Source organism: Dunckerocampus dactyliophorus, chromosome 7 (genome assembly GCF_027744805.1).
Source record: "Dunckerocampus dactyliophorus isolate RoL2022-P2 chromosome 7, RoL_Ddac_1.1, whole genome shotgun sequence".
Taxonomy (NCBI): domain Eukaryota; kingdom Metazoa; phylum Chordata; class Actinopteri; order Syngnathiformes; family Syngnathidae; genus Dunckerocampus; species Dunckerocampus dactyliophorus.
In genome coordinates, this window is record NC_072825.1 from 6,089,897 (window position 1) to 6,110,855 (window position 20,959).

The 20,959-nt window shown below is 44.5% G+C and overlaps 1 protein-coding gene across 3 annotated transcripts in view; it reads right to left on the minus strand.

Annotated features, from left to right (window-relative positions):
- Positions 1 to 15,403, minus strand: part of csf3r (colony stimulating factor 3 receptor (granulocyte)) — a 31,563-nt gene extending 16,160 nt beyond the window's left edge. For 2 of the 3 annotated variants that reach the window (XM_054782366.1, XM_054782367.1), the window contains exons 1-2: positions 15,300 to 15,402; positions 226 to 362 (exon numbers count right to left, since the gene is read on the minus strand). The gene's annotated coding sequence lies outside the window, so the exon portion shown is untranslated. Of the gene's footprint in view, positions 1 to 225; positions 363 to 15,299 lie in introns of all 3 variants that reach the window. The other variant, XM_054782368.1, reaches the window with a different exon arrangement.
- Between the last annotated feature and the right edge of the window lie 5,556 nt (positions 15,404 to 20,959).

A 20,959-nucleotide genomic window follows, 5' to 3' on the forward strand; every position in this document is an offset into this window, starting at 1 on the left:
AATGCCAAAAGAATTGCTCTATTATTATGTTTTTTGCTTCTTCACTTGGGAGGCTTTAATGGTGTAATAGATCAAATGTAGGCTTCTTCTTGTTGATTTAACAGGAAAAAGGACAAAAATAATACATGGTGGGGGATCATACCCCACAATGAGGCTTCAAAGGAGCATGAAAGGTGTTCAAAGACAAAGCAGAGATGTTATCAGCGATGCTGGCCTTGCACTTACCGCATGCAGCAGCTGTAGCAGCCCAGATCACGCCGCTCGAGACGCGAGGAGGCTCAAAGCGTCCCCGCTTGGACCACGCATGTGAAGCAGCAAGGACGCTTGTTTTGAAAGCAGTGAAACTTTCAAGGAAGAGGTCTCTGGGAGGAGGAGGAGGAGGGTGATGTTCAAATTCATGTTCAGTGTGGACATTTTTTGAGGTCACAAAATACTGAGTAATAATTCATAATTTAATAATTTAGTATCCGTTTTACTACATTTACCCGCACAATGGAGTCACAGAGATGCATTTTGCTGACAAATGTTTCTCACTTTTTCAACATTTTTTAAACCTAACATGACTCACTGACACACAAAAAAAAAAGAATTTTGGCCAAAATATATAAATATTAGGCACCCCTGCTAAATAATGATCATGTGTGGGGAGTAAATAAGATAATACCAAATGATAAACTAAGACAAATACAAAATAAATTAAATAGAAAATAAGAAATATGAAAATAAAATTGTATTATTTTTAAAAATTATTTTTCTTAAATGTTTTACATATTTTATATATATATATAATATATTAATTATTTTTTTACATTAATTTATTGTTAATTAATTTGATTTATTTCCTTAAGAACCCACCTAATATATATTTTTTTCCTACACAATTATGTGCCCCCCCCAAAAAAAATTAGCTTTAGTTGTTTGACAATAAGACATTTTAAATGGTAATTATATATATATATTTTTTAACTCTATTATTTTTTATTTTGTTTCCATAGTGGTTTCCTTGGGGACCCACCCAATATGTATTTTTTTTTACACCATTGTGCTTACAAAAGTTGTAAACTTGTTTTAGTCACTGTTCAATTGTGACAATAACATTTCATTATCAATATTAATACTATTATTATTTTGTCTCCACATTTGTTTCTTTGGGGACCCACCCAGTATGGAAATAAAGAAATGTGTGAGGGTTTGTATGACAGTTGTCTGGATCCCAGTATGCAGAGGCGTACACGAGTTATGAGAGAAAGAGTCTTTAATACTGGTGTAAGCAGCTCAGGAACAAAAAACTACGATGCCACGGAAAAGAAAAGGGCATCGCGGAAAAATGGAACAAGATATACTGTAACTGAAAAATATACCAAAGCTGGTCAGGCGGAGCTACCACAAAGCCGTGAGGAAAAACCAGGCGGGACTGGATGGCCGACGGCAGCAGCACGGATCTTGGCTTGGAGGTTCTGCCACGAGGAATCACCGAGTGCCATCCAGTCGCCACAGGTGAGCTTAAAAAAGGAGTGACCGACAATGAGGCACAGCTGTGCCTGTTCTGTAGCTCCGCCCAACTAGAGATCACCTGGGTCTGTGTGATGACACAAAAGCAGAAAATGAACAAGTGAAAGGAAATAAGCCACAAATAATAACCTGTACCCAAAATGTAAAACTAGTGTCTACGCCAGGCGTGACAGTATTCCCCCCCCTCATTCAATGGACGCCCCCTGGTGGACCACCTGGTTTGTCTGGGAACCTACGGTAAAAATCAGAAATGAGGTTATTGTCGAGAATAAGCGGCCGGGATATCCATGAACGGTCTTCGGGACCATAACCCTCCCAGTCCACCAGAAACTGCACACCCCTGCCTCGTCTCCTGGCGTCCAGGATCTCCTTGACGGTGTAGGCAAGATGACCATCCACAAGCCGGGGAGGTGGGGGGGTCGCCAATGGGGGGCTCAGAGTACTGGAGACCACTGGCTTCAGACGGGAAACATGGTGGACCGGATGAATCTTGAGAGAAGGGGGAAGTTTTAGGCGAGCCGTCACCGGATTGATCATCCGCTCTACCTCATAGGGACCAATAAATCTGGGCGCTAGCTTCTTAGTCTCTCCTGCCAGGGAGACATCCCGAGATGACAGCCATACCTTCTGGCCGGGCTTGTAGGCGGGGGCTGGTTTGCGGTGGCGATTGGCGAGCCTCTGATTACGCTTGGCCGTACGGGATAGAGCGGCCCTGGTACTGCGCCAGACGCGATGGGCACGGCGAAGGAATGCGGCCAGCGAGGGTACAGTGCAATCGGCCTCTTGGGAGGGAAAAATGGGGGGCTGAAAGCCGTGCACCACATGAAAGGGGGAAAGGCCTGTCGCAGAACAAATGAGGGTGTTGTGGGCGTACTCTACCCATGGGAGATACGTGGACCACGAAGAAGGACGCTGCTGGCACACACACCTCAGTGCTGCCCCCAAGTCCTGGTTGGCGCGCTCCGATTGTCCGTTGGATTGGGGATGGTAGCCAGATGATAAACTTGCAGATGCACCCAGAGACTTGCAAAAGGCTTTCCATGTGGCAGAGGAAAATTGAGGGCCCCTGTCCGACACCACGTCCTGAGGGATGCCGTGAAGGCGCACCACATGCTGAATGAGTAACTTGGCTGTCTCTATGGAGGAAGGGAGCTTGCGGAGGGGTATGAAGTGTGTGAACTTGGAAAATCTATCCACAATAGTGAGTATAACAGTGAATCCTCTTGAGGAGGGCAGACCGGTGACAAAATCCAAAGAGATGTGAGACCAAGGGCGAGACGGGATAGGGAGGGGGTGGAGCAGTCCTGCTGGCGCCTGATGGGACGACTTGCCTCGTGCACAGTTGTAGCAAGCCGCCACAAAGCTCTTGGTGTCCGCATGAAGGGTTGGCCACCAAAAACGTTGAGCGACAAGAAACGCTGTACGTCGGGCCCCTGGGTGACAAGCGATCTTAGAGCAATGAGCCCAGACCAGGACCTCTGAGCGAAGGGGTCTTGGGACAAAGAGGCGGCCAGGCGGACAACCACTTTGAGGAGGAGAATCCTTGGAGGCTTCTGCCACCCGTCTCTCGATCTCCCACCGCAGGGCACCCAGAATCCGAGACTGGGGGAGGATAGTCTCTGACTTCGGCTCTTCCACTGCCGGGGAATACATCCTGGATAATGCATCAGGTTTTCCATTGAGGGAACCAGGGCGGAACGTGATGCAAAAATCAAACCTCGTGAGGAAGAGGGCCCACCGCGCTTGGCGAGGGTTAAGGCGCTGGGCAGAACGGATGTAGGAGAGGTTACGATGGTCCGTGTAAATCACAAAGGGGTGAGCCGCCCCCTCCAGCCAATGTCTCCACTCTTGGAGAGCGAGTATAACTGCCAGAAGTTCTCGGTTGCCAATGTCATAATTCCTCTCTGCTGGTGAGAGGCGTCGAGAGAAAAAGGCACAGGGGTGCAGTTTCTGATCCGCTGTGGACCGCTGGGAGAGCACGGCCCCGACTCCGGTGTCAGATGCATCTACCTCAACAAAAAAGGGGAGAGTAGGGTTAGGATGAACAAGCACCGGAGCGGAAATAAAAAAATGTTTAAGGCGCCGAAAGGCTCGGTCTGCCTCCAGCGACCAACAAAAGGGAACTTTAGATGATGTGAGCTTATTCAGAGGTTCCGCCACCTTGCTGAAATCCCGTATAAAACGCCGGTAAAAATTGGCAAAACCCAGGAACCTCTGCAACAGCTTCCTTGATGTAGGAATGGGCCAGAGGGCCACAGCCTGGATCTTGGCTGGGTCAGGTCTGAGTTGCCCTTTTTCCACAATGAAACCCAAAAACGACACCGAAGACATGTGAAAAGTACACTTCTGGGGTTTAACGTACAACTTATTCTCTAGCAGTCTTTGAAGGACTATACTGACGTGCTGCCTGTGTTGTTGCGTGGAACGAGAAAAAATAAGGATGTCGTCTAAATAAACAAACACGAACCGGCCGATCATATCACGAAGAACGTCATTGATCAGGCACTGAAACACGGCAGGAGCATTAGTGAGACCGAAGGGCATGACGCAATACTCAAAATGCCCTAACGGTGTGTTGAAGGCAGTCTTCCATTCATCCCCTCTCCGTACCCGCACCAAATGATAGGCGTTGCGTAGGTCGAGCTTAGTAAATATGACCGCGTCATGAAGCGGCGTAAAAGCGGAATCGATGAGGGGCAGAGGATATTTATTACGGACCGTAATTTTATTGAGGGCGCGGAAATCTATACACGGACGTAGAGTACCGTCTTTCTTTTTAACGAAGAAGAACCCAGCTGCAAGCGGAGAGGAAGAAGGACGGATATGACCCGCAGCCAGGGAGGATGAGATATATTCCTCCAGTGCATGTTGTTCAGGTTGTGAAATATTGTACAAACGGGAGGAGGGGAGAGGAGATCCCGGCAACAAATCAATGGCGCAGTCGTATGGACGATGGGGGGGAAGAGAAAATGCTTTGATCTTGCAAAAAACCTCACTAATATGATGGTATTCTCTGGGTACAGATGACATATCGGGAGGAGTACAGGTGGAAGGTTTAACAGCACTGACAGGGGAAGAGGCAGCCCGGAGACAATGACTATGGCAAAAGGTGGACCAATTAGAAATTTTAAGAATAGACCAATCTATAGTAGGATTATGCCGCTGCAGCCAGGGCAACCCAAGCACCAACGGGGCTGAACGAGACGGAATAACAAAAAACTTAATTACCTCGTGGTGGTTACCCGCAAGCAGCAACGAGACCGCGTGTGTCTGGTGGGAAATACTCGCCAGGTGGCGCCCATCAAGAGAACGGACATTCTTAACATTATCCATCTTAGAAACTGGAATATTCATAGAATTAATCAGTCCACAATCAATAAAATTTTCATCAGCCCCCGAGTCAATAAGTGCCCGTACAGGACACGTTCCCCCCGGCCAAGAAAGAGTACCTTCTATTTGGAGACGTCCCACCATGGATGACGAAGCCGAGGCCTGAGTGAGAGGGAGGGGTCCTCCTCCCCGAGGCGTATCCCCAGTGGACGACGAACGACGTCTTGTGGGCCGGGCTGGGCAGGTTGCGATGTTGTGGCCCGCCTCCCCGCAGTAGAGGCATAGGTGCAACCTTCGGCGACGGCTCCTCTCCGCCGCCGACAGACGACTACCTCCGAGTTGCATGGGCACCACCCCCTCGGCGTCTTCTAGTGGCGTTCCGGCGCTGGAGGGTGGAAGCAGCGGGTTCGAACGAAGACCAAGCTGTGGAGCCGAATCAAGCCGGGGTGGTGGAAGAGGCTCCGCCTTCCGCTGTGCGCTGCGCTCCCGCAGGCGGTTGTCGAGGCGGATGGAGAGTGAGATGAGATCCTCCAAGGAGCGGGTCTCATCCCGAGCGGCCAATTCATCCTGGAGGCGAGCGTTGAGACTGGCCAGGTAGACACACCGCAGAGCCTTCTCATTCCAGCCGCTTTCTGCTGCCAAGATCCGGAAGGAGATTGAGTGATCCGCCACGGACGCGGCGCCTTGACGTATGGTAAGGAGGCGGCCGCCAGCCTCGCGTTCCCTTACGGGGTGATCAAACACACTCCGGAATTCTGCCGTGAAGAGAGGTAAGCTGGAGCACAGTTCCGGTTTGCTTTCGCACATCGCCATGGCCCAACTGGCGGCACGACCGGAGAGCAAGCTGAGCATATATGCCACTTTAGAGGAGTCCGTGGCGTACGTGTGGGGCTGTTGGGCGAAGATCAAGGAGCACTGGTGTATGAAGAGCTGACACTGGCCAAAGTCGCCGCCATACCTTGCTGGGTGTGGAATGCTGGGCTCACGGAAAGCGAAATGGGAGGATACAGCAAGTGTATCGCTTGCTGCTGCGGGCTGCGTTGGTTCAGCAGCCGCTGTCTGCGGGGCTCCCGTGATACTTGCGTGCAGCTCGCGCACCAGCGTGGTCAAGTCACTCAACGTTTGCTCGTGGGCACTAATGCGCTGGCCATGAGCCCGAAGAGCCATCTGGACCTGACTCTCCTCTGCGGGATCCATACTTATTGACTCGGTGATTCTGTGAGGGTTTGTATGACAGTTGTCTGGATCCCAGTATGCAGAGGCGTACACGAGTTATGAGAGAAAGAGTCTTTAATACTGGTGTAAGCAGCTCAGGAACAAAAAACTACGATGCCACGGAAAAGAAAAGGGCATCGCGGAAAAATGGAACAAGATATACTGTAACTGAAAAATATACCAAAGCTGGTCAGGCGGAGCTACCACAAAGCCGTGAGGAAAAACCAGGCGGGACTGGATGGCCGACGGCAGCAGCACGGATCTTGGCTTGGAGGTTCTGCCACGAGGAATCACCGAGTGCCATCCAGTCGCCACAGGTGAGCTTAAAAAAGGAGTGACCGACAATGAGGCACAGCTGTGCCTGTTCTGTAGCTCCGCCCAACTAGAGATCACCTGGGTCTGTGTGATGACACAAAAGCAGAAAATGAACAAGTGAAAGGAAATAAGCCACAAATAATAACCTGTACCCAAAATGTAAAACTAGTGTCTACGCCAGGCGTGACAAAATGAACACAATGTGGCCAAATACACACCCACCGTATGCCACAAATGTCTTTTGGTTTTTGGTTTAATTATCCAAATTTGTTTTCCCCGAATGTTGGGCTGAAAAGGGCCGATATTCTGTCATATTTGAAAAGCCGTCCTATACGACAGTTAAATAAATGGCTTTGCAGTGGTGTACAGCTGCAGTGCATCATGAACCTGTCAATCAAATCGTTACTATCTTTGAAAAAGCGCAATTTGTTGATACATCTTACTAAATTGCATGTGACCGTGTACCTAACAAAGTGTCCGCTGAGTGCACCATTTGTTTTAAATGAGTATTTTTTTGTATTTTGAGTGTGTAAATGTGTTGGCTGTCAAATGCCTGCACAGAATGACTCCACGGGCCTTTTTTTCCCCAAGCAGGAATGATGAATGTTAGTTAAACTGCCTTGATCCTGACCTTGGAATCGGCAGCATCAAGGAAGCTGATGGGTGTTTTGTTTTTGAGCCTTTGTGAGCACGGCACTAGAACAAGCTATTAAATGAGACTATAAACTGTGCCTTGACCCCCAGCCCCTGAAGGGCACTTCAAACTACTTGCCACATCCCGTTTATTAGCTAATTAAATTGTATTTCAAATGGTGACACTTTTGAATTGGCCCCCTCCACCGCTACGCCTTTTAAAAAAGCATAATGTGGGATAACTCTACATGAAGCAAGAAGCAACGGTGGGTTTTTCAATAAAGGCGACAAAAGAAGAAAGAGAGGGGGGAGTAGGCACTAATTAAAAATACATTAATGAGTTATCATGCAATGGCATATTTGGCTTGATCCTCTTCACTAATCAGCAGTAATGGAAGACACGCTCTCCATCCGCTGGGCATTTCACGCTACATTTCAGCAAGCGGAGAAATTAGCCCCCCGAAGCCGACGTACAAGCGATGAAGCCGACTTCGATTAGCGTCCTTGTTACCGTACTTCATAATAGAAAGGCTGCCTTCTCTCAGCTGATGTGACCGAGCTCGGATTAGTGACCGCTGGGACGATCCCGTCGAATGCCAGCTTTGCAGGGGTTCCATCGACGCCCAAGATGCTGTACATGCGCGCCGAGTAAGTTGGTGACGACAAAACGACATTAAATATACAAAACTACTGTAAATGCTCCAATTAGTCGTGGGGGTATGCTGGAGCCTATCCCAGCTGACGTAGGGTGAGAGGTGGGGTACACCATGGACCCAATCGCAGGGCAACCATTCACGCTCACATTCATAGCTATGGACAGTTTAGAGTCGCCAATGAACCTAACCTAACCTTAACCTAACATGCATCTTTTGGAATTTCGGAGGAAACTGGAGTACCCGCAGAAAACCCCAGGGAGAAGATGCAATCTCCAAGCGAAGATTCCCGATCTCCGGACTGTCTGACTGATCTCTGACTGATCTCCGGATGCTGACCACTCACCCACCGTGCGGCCTCCAATTAACACCTCTGTTCAAATACCCACTGAGTCTAAAAGCATGAACATTAACACCTATGGCTGTAGGCAACCTACTGATGACATTTTTCCACTAATGCCACAGTTTGCTCCTGACCACTATCACACCATCGGTTCTGTATTTTGCAATAGACTTGTTAATGATAAATGACCATGTGGTCAAAGAAAGCTACGGTCTTCAACTTTCTCATGTGCTCCGAATCATTCTGAAAGTTAAAGAAGGAACTTGTTATATAAAGTATAATGAGTCTCTCTTCAATTATCGCCTGCCGTTCAAAATGCAGATGTGCTTGGACTCTCCGATGGAGTAAACGTACCGTATATGCTGAAAGTGTGGCAATGTGCAACTTTCTGTTCCTCTTCTCCGCTGTGGGTTCTTATCAGCATGCACATACACACGCAACTGTCTCGCCAGACACTTTGAATCAGTGTCCTTTAATATGTCGATGTCATGTGACTACTGTATTAGACTATAAATCACACTTTTTTGCATGGTTTGGCTGGTCCTGTGACTTGTTCTCCGGAGTGACTAATATATGTTTTTTTTCCCCCACACACTGACAGCCGCGAGAGGGCGCTCTGGGCTTGTGTGCCAGTATCTGCTACTCCTATCACTCCTGCACCACTGAAAATGTACAATGTAAACATCAACTTACAGTATAAAGACAACTACGGGGTTATCCACACGGAAACGTTTTCAGGTGAAGTATTTTATCGCTTCAGCTTCCCATCCACACGAGAACGGCGTTCCGGGTGAAAACGATGGCCATCTTGTGGCCACCGTCATCTTTGACGACAAGCCGACATATTATCTGGATATTTGGATGGACATGACTCTCAGTCAACATTCTCCTGATATTTTGTCGTTTTGTACTCCATAATGACTCGCAGAAATAATTCCACTTCTCGTAAGCGCAAGACGACGGACTCATGCGCATCCGTTCTTTCTTCTTCTACGGTTTGGAGTGTCAAGTGGTTCCGTCTGCGTGCCTGTTCACAGCAGCACACGCCGCTTACAAAGACACCAGAGAAAGACGGAACACAAATACCCCCAAAAAGAAAATCATATTCTGCACATTACAAGCTGCAAGTAGTGCAATATGCAGCTGAAAACGGTAATCGAGCAGCAGAAAGAAAGTTTGGAGTGAATGAGAAACTTGTGAGGGACTGACGAAAAGTGGAGGAGACTCTAACTGCAATGAAGAAAAGAAAAAAAGCTAATCGCGAGCTAAAAGCTAGATGGCCACAGCTAGAGGAACAAGTTCACAAATGGGTGCTTGAGCAACGTGCTGCCAGGAGAGGCTTGTCAACAGTGCAGTTACGTCTCCACGCCCAGGTAGGTGCCAAGGCCATGAATAGAGATGACTTTGCGGGTTGTTAAGGCTGTAGTTATCTGAATAACTGTTAATATGTTACGTTAACATACCATCTATTCAAGTTACATTAACAGACGCCTATTTAGCCTGTTGTTCTCCAGTTCATTGTTACTATAACTTGCCTGTCAAGATGAAGTGTCTGTTCTTGGTCTCTGATGTCATAAAATACATTTCCCCCCAAAAACGCGACTTATAGGGGTAATAATGGACTCAGATCTGAATTGTAACAGCCACATTAAATCAATAACATAATCAGCTTTTTACCACCTAAAAAATATTGCCAAAATCGAGGGAATAGTGTCTAAGCCAGACTTAGAGAGACTAATCCGTGCCTTTGTCTCCAGCAGGCTAGACTCCCACCATATTGTTTTTAGAAGCCAAACTCTTTACTTAATTGTCCCCAGCAACTAAGCGAACTACATTCTTCATCACAAAAATCTGACCAGAACTGGACTTAGGAGACCAAGTGGGGGTAAGTCGCTGTTATTGGACTACAATGCTCATGGGGATGTCATACAACTTCATGTCAAAAAATCTGAACTATCCCTTTAAAACAGATGTGCTTGTGTACAAGTCTTCTCATGGTCTTGCGCCAAAGTACATCTCTGACATGTCCGAGCCACGTAAACCATCTCGAGCTCTGAGAAGCTCAGGGAGTGGTCTCCTGCGGGTGCCTAGAGTCAGGACTAAAGGCAGCGTTTCAGTTTTATGCTGCCAAAATCTGGAACAATCTTCCAGAAGATGTGCGACAATCCTCAACTTTGGCAACGTTCAAATCCAAGCTGAAAACACTTCTATTCAACTGTGCATTTGACAACTGAAACTTATCTATCTGCACTCTTTATTCTTAATCTTTTTTGGTTTATGGAACTTTATGGAATGATTTTAGAATGATTTTATGTTTGTATGGAATTATTTTAGGAAGTGATTTTACCCTTCTTTTCTGTAAAGCACTTTGAATTAGCTTGCGTATGAATTGTGCTCTATAAATAAACTTGCTTTGCCATGCCTTGCCTTATACATGTAGTCCTGTGTGGCTTATATATGTTTTTTTCCTCCTCATTTTGCATTTTTGGCTGGTGCGACTTATACTCCGGAGCGACTTAGTCCGGAAAATACAGGAATAATGTAAATGTGAATAATTGAGTCCATAATTTGGTATTCAATCAATACAACCTGCACATTAAGTAGGTCATGTTCTGTCATACAATATAGTTAAAAACAGCAAGCACCATTTTGGTGTCAAATAGTCTGCTGTCGAGATGGGTTTGGTTCAAACCAAAACTAAACAGCATCTCAGTAATTTTTCCGAATAGCTGTCACCTTGTTAGGTGACATTAAGTAAATGTATTTAGTAAAATGTCTTCAAAGTGAGTAAAATCATGTGTTACGTTGGACGCTTGCGCTTGAAGAACCTTAATGTTACTTCATACAAATGCTGAGAAGTGTGAAGGCTGGGGAGGGTCAGCCAAGCTTGGACTAGTGCTGGTGCTCCTTACATGCACCCAATCCACTCCTATCTAGTAGCTGTCACACGCTGGCTGCAAAATGGAATTGACTATTGATTTCCCCCTCCCCTTAGCACAGGTCACTTCTGAGCTCGCCTAGAGAAGGTGGAGGAGGGGTTGGGGGAACACACGGTCAAGACAACACACACAAACACAGACACACACATTGCTATTAACCGCACAGTGTGAGAAGTTGGTGGAGTGTGTGGGCGTTGCTTAAAAAGTGTCACAACATCTGCGAGCTGAGGGGAAAAAACACACTCACAGGATGTCACCGTGCAAGAGAGGAATGTTTGTGATGATTTTTAACGAGCGGATTGTAATATCTGTTAATATCTGTGATATATCTTGGATTAGGTGAACACAATATGCTTTAGATTAGACTGTACATGTGTACCTAATGCTACGGTTGGTTGGTTTGTATGTCCCGAGAAAAGCCATATGTCATATATAACATATTTAAAGACATATTTAAAGACAACCAGCCGGAGACACTGTTTGTTTTGGTGTCAAATATTCTGTGTAAATTAATGCAGAGGTTGCGGTGCGCTTTGGCTTCGTCCTGGGGTTTCGCCTGCGGGCGCGATGTCCTGAGCTCTTTGTGAATTGTGTATATTGAATACATTAAGTGTACAAATTCATTAGTGATTGCTGTGATATGGAAAGGAGGTATGACTGGCAAAAAACCTCTACAACAAATAAGCACACTTTACAACATAAAAACTCCTAAGGGGGAAAGGGTGGGTGTAGGTTACCCAGCGCAAGCCGGCAGCCAGACACTCGTCGACACTTTGCAGCCAGTGCCGTGATCCCCGCCGGTCAGCACTGGGGGGATGAAGAGGTGAAGACGTGGGATGGGGAGAGTGTGTGTGTAGCATATGTGCATGTGCGTGAATGTCCTTGAATGTGTTGCTCAGTCTAGCGCACAATTTTTTTGCTCCAGTCCGCAGGATGTCACCGCGATAACACAGAAGTTGTCTTGGGGGAGGAATCTTTAGACCGTCTAACTGCAGCAATCTCCTGGAGTAGTGTTCTAGCAGCGACCTTGGCCAGGCCGGTGCCAGGACGGGGGGAGGCCCAAATGCAGATTAATTCAATTGTTTGTGTTAGTGCTAGTAGCCGCATTCCAATAGACTCGGTTACTCTGTACATTCTGGTCCCTCAATCCATCCATGTGTCTTTGCAAAGCCGAAAGCTTCTCCAAGATGTTTTCCTCGTTGTGATTCATAGACACAGTCAGAGTGCTTTAGCCACCACATCGATCATGACGGGCAGCTGTTGGGCACGTTGAACCACTGCCTCAGTCTTCCGAATTTATGGTTTCACACACATATATTTGCATAATAACAATACAAAAAATCATTGGCTCATGCCCAGTGGGATACATCGTGGTCATCTACAGCACAACCATGCATTTACAGTTGTCTTGACAGTTCTTACTTTCACCTTTCCTATTATTGGATCAAAAAATGATCATTATGACTGATATTGGGGGCGCCATCATGATCTGGGGTGCTTTTTCCTTCAATGGAACAATGGAGCTTCAGGTTGTGCAGGGGCGTCAAAAGGCATTTTATTTCTATTTTATTTCTATTTTAGGGAGGAGTTTTTTTTTTTAGCTATTGTCTTCAACTTTCATCAGCTGATGAACTGCCTATTTCAGTTTCATGGTTGTTTGCAATAAACTGCTTACTCAAAATTGCTTTTTGTCTCCCTCCCATTTCTTCTTTTTGCATTTGAAACTCTACTTAGAACCTCCTTAAGATCCAATAGTCCAAATGTAAATTCATGCAATTCAATTTCAATTCAATTTTTTGGGGGGGTCTTAACATTTTGATCATGAGTGTATTTGAACAAAGTGATATGAATGTAAATATAAGCATAATTTTTTAATACTTTCATCATTGAACATATTGATTATATTTATGTCATATAAATGTGTGTTGATTTATTTACATTTGGATTCCCAAGAGGGATTCCATGCAGCGTGTTTAACAACACACTGAAAGCGAGCCAAACACACACAAAAGAGGAAGCGTACATGTGTGAGTGTTTGGCAGAGTCCGTTATTGTATTACTCATTATTTGCTGCCGCTGACTGCTCATTGTGCCCGTGTCGCCGCTGCAGTAACAGCCACCCGTGCGCCATTATCCTGACCGATTGTCATTGTTTTATATAATCCCTGTTTTGTCTTGAATAGCTATTGTTCAGTTGTGTACAAGACCTCCAATGCGAGCCTTTCCAGACGGACACAATTGCTCTCAGCAGGCAGGCTGGAGCATCGATTCGCAGCCAAGCTGAGGAAGTCGGAGGAAAAATAAGCCCTCATGCACAATGCATCGTGCTCCCAGACACAATGAACTTACAGGAAGAGGTGGTGTCCACAATGCTGCAAGTATTGCGTATATAAGAACACTGTGCTTGTTATGTCCATCCCTGACAACTGCTAGCAGACTTTTTCAAAATATGCACAAATAACAAGAATATTCTCCATGTGCATATATGCTTATACTATATATGGCTAGTGAACACCATAGTACTTTGTCATGCATTTTATTGTACAAATGTCTGTTTCAACTCAGGATGAAATGTCTTCCTACCTATGAAGCACCCTAATGGGGCTTCATTGCATATTTGTAGTCTTATCAGACTAAAAAAAGGTGATTACATCCTCATCATTTATTGTATTTGTAATTTATTATACTATTTTTCCACCCCTTTCTGGAAAGCCATTTCCCTATGCTGTATGTTGTCTATATTACATGCATGACACATATTATAATGGTTTTATTAGAGTAGGCCAGAGTGCTAGCAAGTTAGCCTGGTGAGCCAGCATACGCTACATGAATGAAGGCACAGAAGCGATGATTTTTAAGGAGAATGCCACATCCCCAGTGTGGGAATATTTTGGTTTTAAACAGAATGAACAGATTGAGTGCATGAACACCGACGCACTGATGCGTCACATTTGTTTGAAAGTAGTGACGAGGAAAAAGGTGAACGCGACAAACTTGCGCCGAAAGACGAAGCGCCGCAAAGAATCCTCGTAGTAATGTGGGAACAGCACCACCACAGAAGAAAGTTCACAAGTCTGCCAAGCCGTGTCCCCCTGCGTCTGCGTTTTTCTGGGTAGAAACGGCTCCTCCGGCAGCAGGAACTCTCGCACGTCAGCTAGGTAAGAAGACGCAGTCTGTTTGCCCCCCCCGTACTCTTGTTTCGCACAGCCGGCCACAATGTCCTGGATTTTAAGTAATTGCTGATGATCATACACTAGCAGAAAGTCGATGGTCCTCCCAACAAACAATAAAACAAAGATAAAACCGATACCGGAAGTGAGAAGCCAGACACAACGGCTTACAGTATATTATGCCATATAATTAATAGTCTAAAAAATGCCAATAAAATCGTTGATCACCAATAATTTGTAGCACAATTGCTGACCAGCAAAATTTGTCATCGTGACAGACCTATATTAAAATGATTATTACTATGTGCAAGAAATCAAGTCAAACAGGAGGCAAACAGGTATGCTGCATAATTGTATCAGTGGCCAGTTTTGCAGCAAAATATTATACAGTAATCCCTCGCCACTTCGGGCTTTGAAATTTGCAGCTTCCTCTATCACAGATTGTCAATAATATATTAATTAATACATCATGCTGTTTCATGGTTGAATACGGCATATTATTAGTCACAAAATATGCATATTTAAGCCAATTTTAATTTTTTTTGCCTAAATTAAGCATTTTTAAGCATAAAAATGGCTAAATGAACTAAAACAAAAATATAAGGCATTTACAAGACTCATCAAAAGATGTTCTGATGCTACGTAGGATTCTCCACTGGTCACTAGGTGTCAGTAATGTTACTGTGATGTTTGATGAGACACACAAATGCCAGACTTGACTGCCAGGCTTCTATTGCAGGTTTGAATTCAATTAAATTTAAATTAGATTGAATTCAATTACAGGCACAATAATCCCTAACATGAGCTACTTTAGCTGCCGTAACCCAAGATAAAACTCAACTTCCTGTCCGCCCCCCCCCCACTCAGCTCCCCTAGCACCGAAACACATTTAAAGCAACACACACGAGCATGAGTCTTATTTTTGTCTTTGGCTTATTTTCTGTTATTATGTATTCTATATTGGGTACTATAATGTACTATAATGAGTAATATTTGCCTGACTAGAGGGCTCCAATAATGTTCAAACCGTATTTCAACAGGATTTGATACAGTTTTATAAAAAAAAACAAAAAACAATACAGTGGGACCTTAAACATTTTTTTCCCATATAAAATAAAAATCTAAATAATCTGTTCCCGTGTCAAACTTTCCCCATCATGAAACGCTAGGCGTATAAATATGCACTCACCCTTGATGAACACCTCGCTGAATTCGTGATGTACACGTCGTCTTTTTTTTTCTTCTTCAGTTATCATCGCTCACTTGGCCATGTTGTACCGAGCAGCCTGGACACAAATGCATTTCCCACCAAAAAAATGAAGTTAAATAAATGAAAAGATTTTAACTCAAAGCTCATCCGGTCTGAAATTAATGCAAGGATAGTGTTTTTCTGGCAAAATGATGCATCATATACAACGTTTTTGGTGTGTTTTGAGAAGAAAAAACATTTGTTTAGAGAGTGTCATTCCAGGGGTATGTTCCAAGGGTCCGGATCAGCGCTCATTATCAACTCACCCTGACTCCTGATCGATGAATATATCAGAGAAAGAGGATTATCTACAGTATATGGCCAGCATCTGCTGAGTAACTCAAATTGCAAATCCGTTGATTTTGGGAGAAATAATTCAAAAATAGCCCACAGATTTGCAGCATAAATCTGACTTTCAAACACACGGCATCATTGAAAGGCTAAAGGGGGGTAGAATTAGCATAAAACACTAGTAGTACCAGAAAACAGCAGATTGTAAACAGATTACAGGATTTGTCCAAGGTTTGACCTTCTGTCAAACAGCACCTGTGAGCGCCGTGAGCCAAAATAAAAAATAAATCCTTTTTTTTTTTTAAAAACCCTTTAGAACCAACAGATGGCAGTCTGGTTCCATCCACGTCCACACAGGCCTGCAGATGAGAGTTCTGACCATTCATGGTCTGTATTCAACCTGTGCACGGGATTGTTTTGTTCTACAGGTGACACAGCAGCTGCCTTGTTTAAAAAAAAAAGAAAAGACAAAAAGAGCACTCACGAATAATGCTCATTTTGGAGATGTCCTTAAAGACAAGACATGATATGCTGCTGGGACCTTAGGTTACTGTTCTGGTGCTGGGAAAAGCATTAAGATGTACCAACAGCAGGTCCAAGCATCTCTTGATAGAATCCCCCATGTTGCGTCTGAAAGAAGACGAGCCAGGGGTCTTTGGTTACATTCATAGAGACCCCGTATTGAGAGCACAGGGGGTCTCATTGGGACAAAACGCATGAACACCAAGGTCAGGCTCGTTGTACACAAAAGAGCCCGGCTTGCTGAGACCTTGACCATGCACAAGGTCGAACCGGAAGGAGGGAGGAGCTTTGAGCTGAAGTGGGGTGGGGAGTCAACATGTCTGAATGGCTGACTTGTACTGCAAAAGTCAACACAAAATAAGTACAAAAAAAATCCTAAAGAAAGAAAAACCTCATATGCTTTAGTAGCGACACACAAATCACTCCGACACCTTAATTGATTAATTAATTGACTAATTAATCATGGAGGGCCGCACGGTGGCCTAGTGGTTAGCATGTTGGCCATGCAGTCAGGAGATCGAGAAGATCTGGGTTCGAATTTCCGTTGGGCATCTCTGTGTGGACTTCCATGCATGTTCTCCCCGTGTGTGGGTTTTCTCCAGGTACTCCAGTTTCCTCCCACATTCCAAAAAGGTTAGGTTAATCGGTGACTCTAAATTGTCCATAGGTATGAATGTGTTAATGAATGTTTGTTTGTCTATATGTGCCCTGCGATTGGCTGGCAACCAGTCCAGGGTGTACCCTGCCTCTCGCCCGAAGGCAGCTGGGATAGGTTCCAGCATAGCCGCGACCATAGTGAGGATAAGCAGCATAGAAGATGGATGGATGGTTGTCATGGAGACACACATTCAACCATTGCAATCAAGGGAACACATTACTTTCCTATAGGTGGGTATTTAAAAAGATACTAACAGCAACAAAACAAGACTTTTTGGGGGGTTTATGTTTCATTTAAGTGGGGAAAACACCCATTTAACATAAAATTACTTAATCTGTATTAAATTAGAAAAAATATCAATATATTATTTGTATTATATTCTAATTATTACAGTATAAAAAGCTATGTGTTTTCAACCAAACCTTCCATAGAACATGGGAGAGTTATTTTTCTGAAATCATCACCTGTCATTGACAAAACAGTTGAAGGGCTCGTCTGCAGTCTGAAGCCATCAACGTGCTGCCTTGATGAGTTACCCACTAGATTTCTAAAGTCTGTGCTGAGCAGTTTGCTACCACAACTCACTCGTCTAGTTAACATCACACTTCAGACTAGAACATTTCGAAAGGCCATTAAGCCTCTCCTGAAGAAGAGCAGTCTCGATGCCACACTAATGAACAACTATAGGCCCATATCAAACCTGCCATTCTTGGGAAAGGTTTTTAGAAAAGGTTGTATACCAACAGCTTCCTGACTTGCTCCTCTGTAACAATGTGTTTGATACTTTCCAATCAGGCTTTCGGCCCCACCACAGCACAGAGACAGCTCTGATCAAGGTGACAAATGACATCCATGTGAACACAGATGCAGGTCACAGATGCAAAGTCTGACTTTTAGTTCTGCTGGATCTGAGCACTGCCTTTGACACAGTTGGCCATGTGATCTTATTACAGAGGTGAGAAAACTGGGTGGGAATCTCTGGTACTGCTCTAAACTGGTTCAAGTCCTATCTGGTGGACAGGAAGAACTTTGTTGGAATTGGTAACTGTGTCTCAGACCAAATGGCTATGACCTGTGAGGTTCCCCAGGGGTCAATTCGGGGACCCATATTGTTCAGCCTTGAATCAATAACATCATCAGCTTTTGACCACCTAAAAACATTGCCAAAATCAAGGGAATAGTGTCTAAACCAGATTTAGAGAGACTAATTCATGCCTTTGTCTCCAGCAGAATAGACAACTGTAACAGCCTTCTCACCGGGCTCTCTAAACCAGCTGTAAAACAGCTGCAGTACATCCAGAAGGCTGCTGCTCAAGTCCTGACTTGACTGACTAGATCTGACTTTTTTTTTTTAACCCTATAGAGATATATTTAAAAAGTCATTGTTTTTTTTTATCAAATACAAAAAAAACAAAACATGACAATGGACAGTTGCATGATACAGTACACTACCACAATTAGAACCTGCATTACTACTAACAGGTCAAGGCAGATGGCCGCCCACAATGGATCTCGGGTCTGTTTCGTTTATTTAATTTTTATTTTTACCATAATTGCTAGCGCTGTTGGGTCTCTTTAATGTTCAATAAGTCTGGCCCAAAACATGCTGCATATAAAGAATGTCTTGAGATGACTTTAATTGTGCACCATCACTATATGAATACTTCTGACACACACAAACACACACATACACACACACACTTGCTGCCTGTGTATGTGGGGATCCAACAATGGAGCGTCCGGCAGCGGCGGAGGCCTTTAATTACTCACCCAAATTATTCCTGTCAGTGCTGACAAGCTAAATGGAGCCTTGATATCAATGTGTAATTGCACATTCACCTTTAACCCCGAACTCACACTTTGGTAATTAATTAATAGCCCGCGCTTTATTCCAAGGCTGGCATGACAAGTAATGGGAAATCAAACAGTCGCTGATGCGAAACAGTAAATGCCCAAAGAGTTCACGGTATATTCTGCAACCTGATGATGGAGCGGTGCTGCTACTGTGTTGGTTGCAGTTCAATGCTGGCTGGTGCCACCTACCAACTCACTATGTTGTGACATGTGACCTCCACAGGTGAGTGACATCTTGGCAAGTCACCACCTCTCCACCTTGACTCGACGCAGCGTCCCCTCGCTGCGTCGCTCGGTGTCCCCCTGTGGGCCTCATTTGCCACGAGTAGGAGGACCACGGCAATATGGCGTGTGAACTCTGACCCTGCATCCTCCGGTAATGACTCTGTGGGCCAGAGGCAACGACAACAAAACAGAGTTAGCTCGATGACGAAACCACACGCTGCATTTACTTTGCGGTGGAAATGTGAATCAGAATCAGTTAGGCCTGATGCTAATAATAATAACATGAACAATAATAATACCAACATACAGTAGTGTCCTCAGAGGATTGCCATCAAAGCACATAAGCGCACACAATCCAATTATGAGTGTTTATGCTTTACATTGAAATCCTCGGCTCTTTAAGCCAATCTGCATATCGGTAAACATTTGTGTGCGAGTCGGGGGAGATATAAATAGTTGTAGAGCATGTGCAGCCTTTCGTCTTCATCTTTATGTTTACTCAAATGCAATAGTGGTAATCGAGGTGCATCCTTAGTGCTCCATCTCTGTAACATTAGTTAATGTTTAATGCGCTATTACGTGAAGTTGAAGTTAAATGCCAACATGTACAAATTTATCGTACTCAACATGCGATTTGACTCTTGAATACGCTTGTATGCTTCACTGCTCTCCATTTTATTGCATTTTCCTGGTTTCAGATTTGAGTTCAGTCTGCACAGTACAGACAAATCAATAGATATCATCAGTTTCTCAATAGTATTTCAAATCGGGGGAGCATGAAAACATTTCTGTTCCCTGGGGGGGGGGGGCATGAAAGAAAGTAAGTGAGAACCACTGGGCAAAATCAACATTGAAGTACGACGTTGATTCAATGATCCAACGTTGAAAATTGTCACCTTGCTATCTGGGCTTCCTGTTCCTTCCCTCTATTATGTCCCGTAAAAAATGCAGCCTGTTGTTGCATGAGCCAGGAGAAAATTAATACGTTCATTGACATTTTTGAAAATGAAATGGTTGGAAGTCAACTAGCGCCATGTGATGGATTGTGTTCCAATTTGAAGATCCTGCTGTATTTAAGTACTTAAGTTTCCATCATGATATGTGTTTCAATAATAGACAAAAGCAAAAAAATGGCACAAAGGTGGTGATTTCATCAAAAGAGAAGAGCCTGCAGTTCGTTTTGCTGCTGGTGGCTCCCATAGGAGTGGGGCTAAAAGATGGAACGGCACATATCAGCTAATTTGGTACTTTTCACAACAACTTTTTGAAAGAAAAAGAAGAATAATGACTGCATGTTGTTACACAATTAGCAAAGCTCCTGTTCATGCCGCAGTCAACATAATAGCTTCCCATGCACCAGGCGTGCTGAGCCTGCACTTTGGGACAAACAATTAATTTCAGCTTTTTTTTAGGGGCCTGTCTTTCTCGTCATTTAACAAAGTGAAAACAGACTTCTGTTTGCGTCTCTCTCCCGGCTCTGACAGAGGACAAAAAAAAACAACCTCAAAAGACGTAGCAGCGCCCTGCAGTCTAATTTACAATGATGCCGCTCCAGTCTTCCCTTTTTAAGCTGCACACCAATTAGGGAAAAGACAAGTCAGCAGATATGCCTCGTAATGCACCACGTGGATGGTCCGCTAGCAGATCACAACGGGGATGCGGGCACCTTGTCAGGCCTCATTCCGACGTTCGCGGGAGGTTCCATTTTTCATGTTGCTGTCCCGAACGACTCTCTGCGCGATGCTCAGCGTCACACATTAATTACTCTGAGAGAAGGAAGGAAATCATGTTATGATGAATCAACAATTATGTCTCCGACAGTGATTCCATTTCTTTTGTTTTTAGGTTTTTGCAACCAAAGCAAAAGTTAGCATCGTAAGTCTTAAGCGGCAAACTGTGACATGATGAACTTGACGAACAAAGCAGCAAAGAAAACAGTGACTATACTCTTGTAAGTGTTGTCTTTGTTATTACCATATATTGTTACTTTTAGTCGCTATATTTATACATTTATTGAAAGTGTAAATTGTGGCTTAAAAGCCTTTGAAAA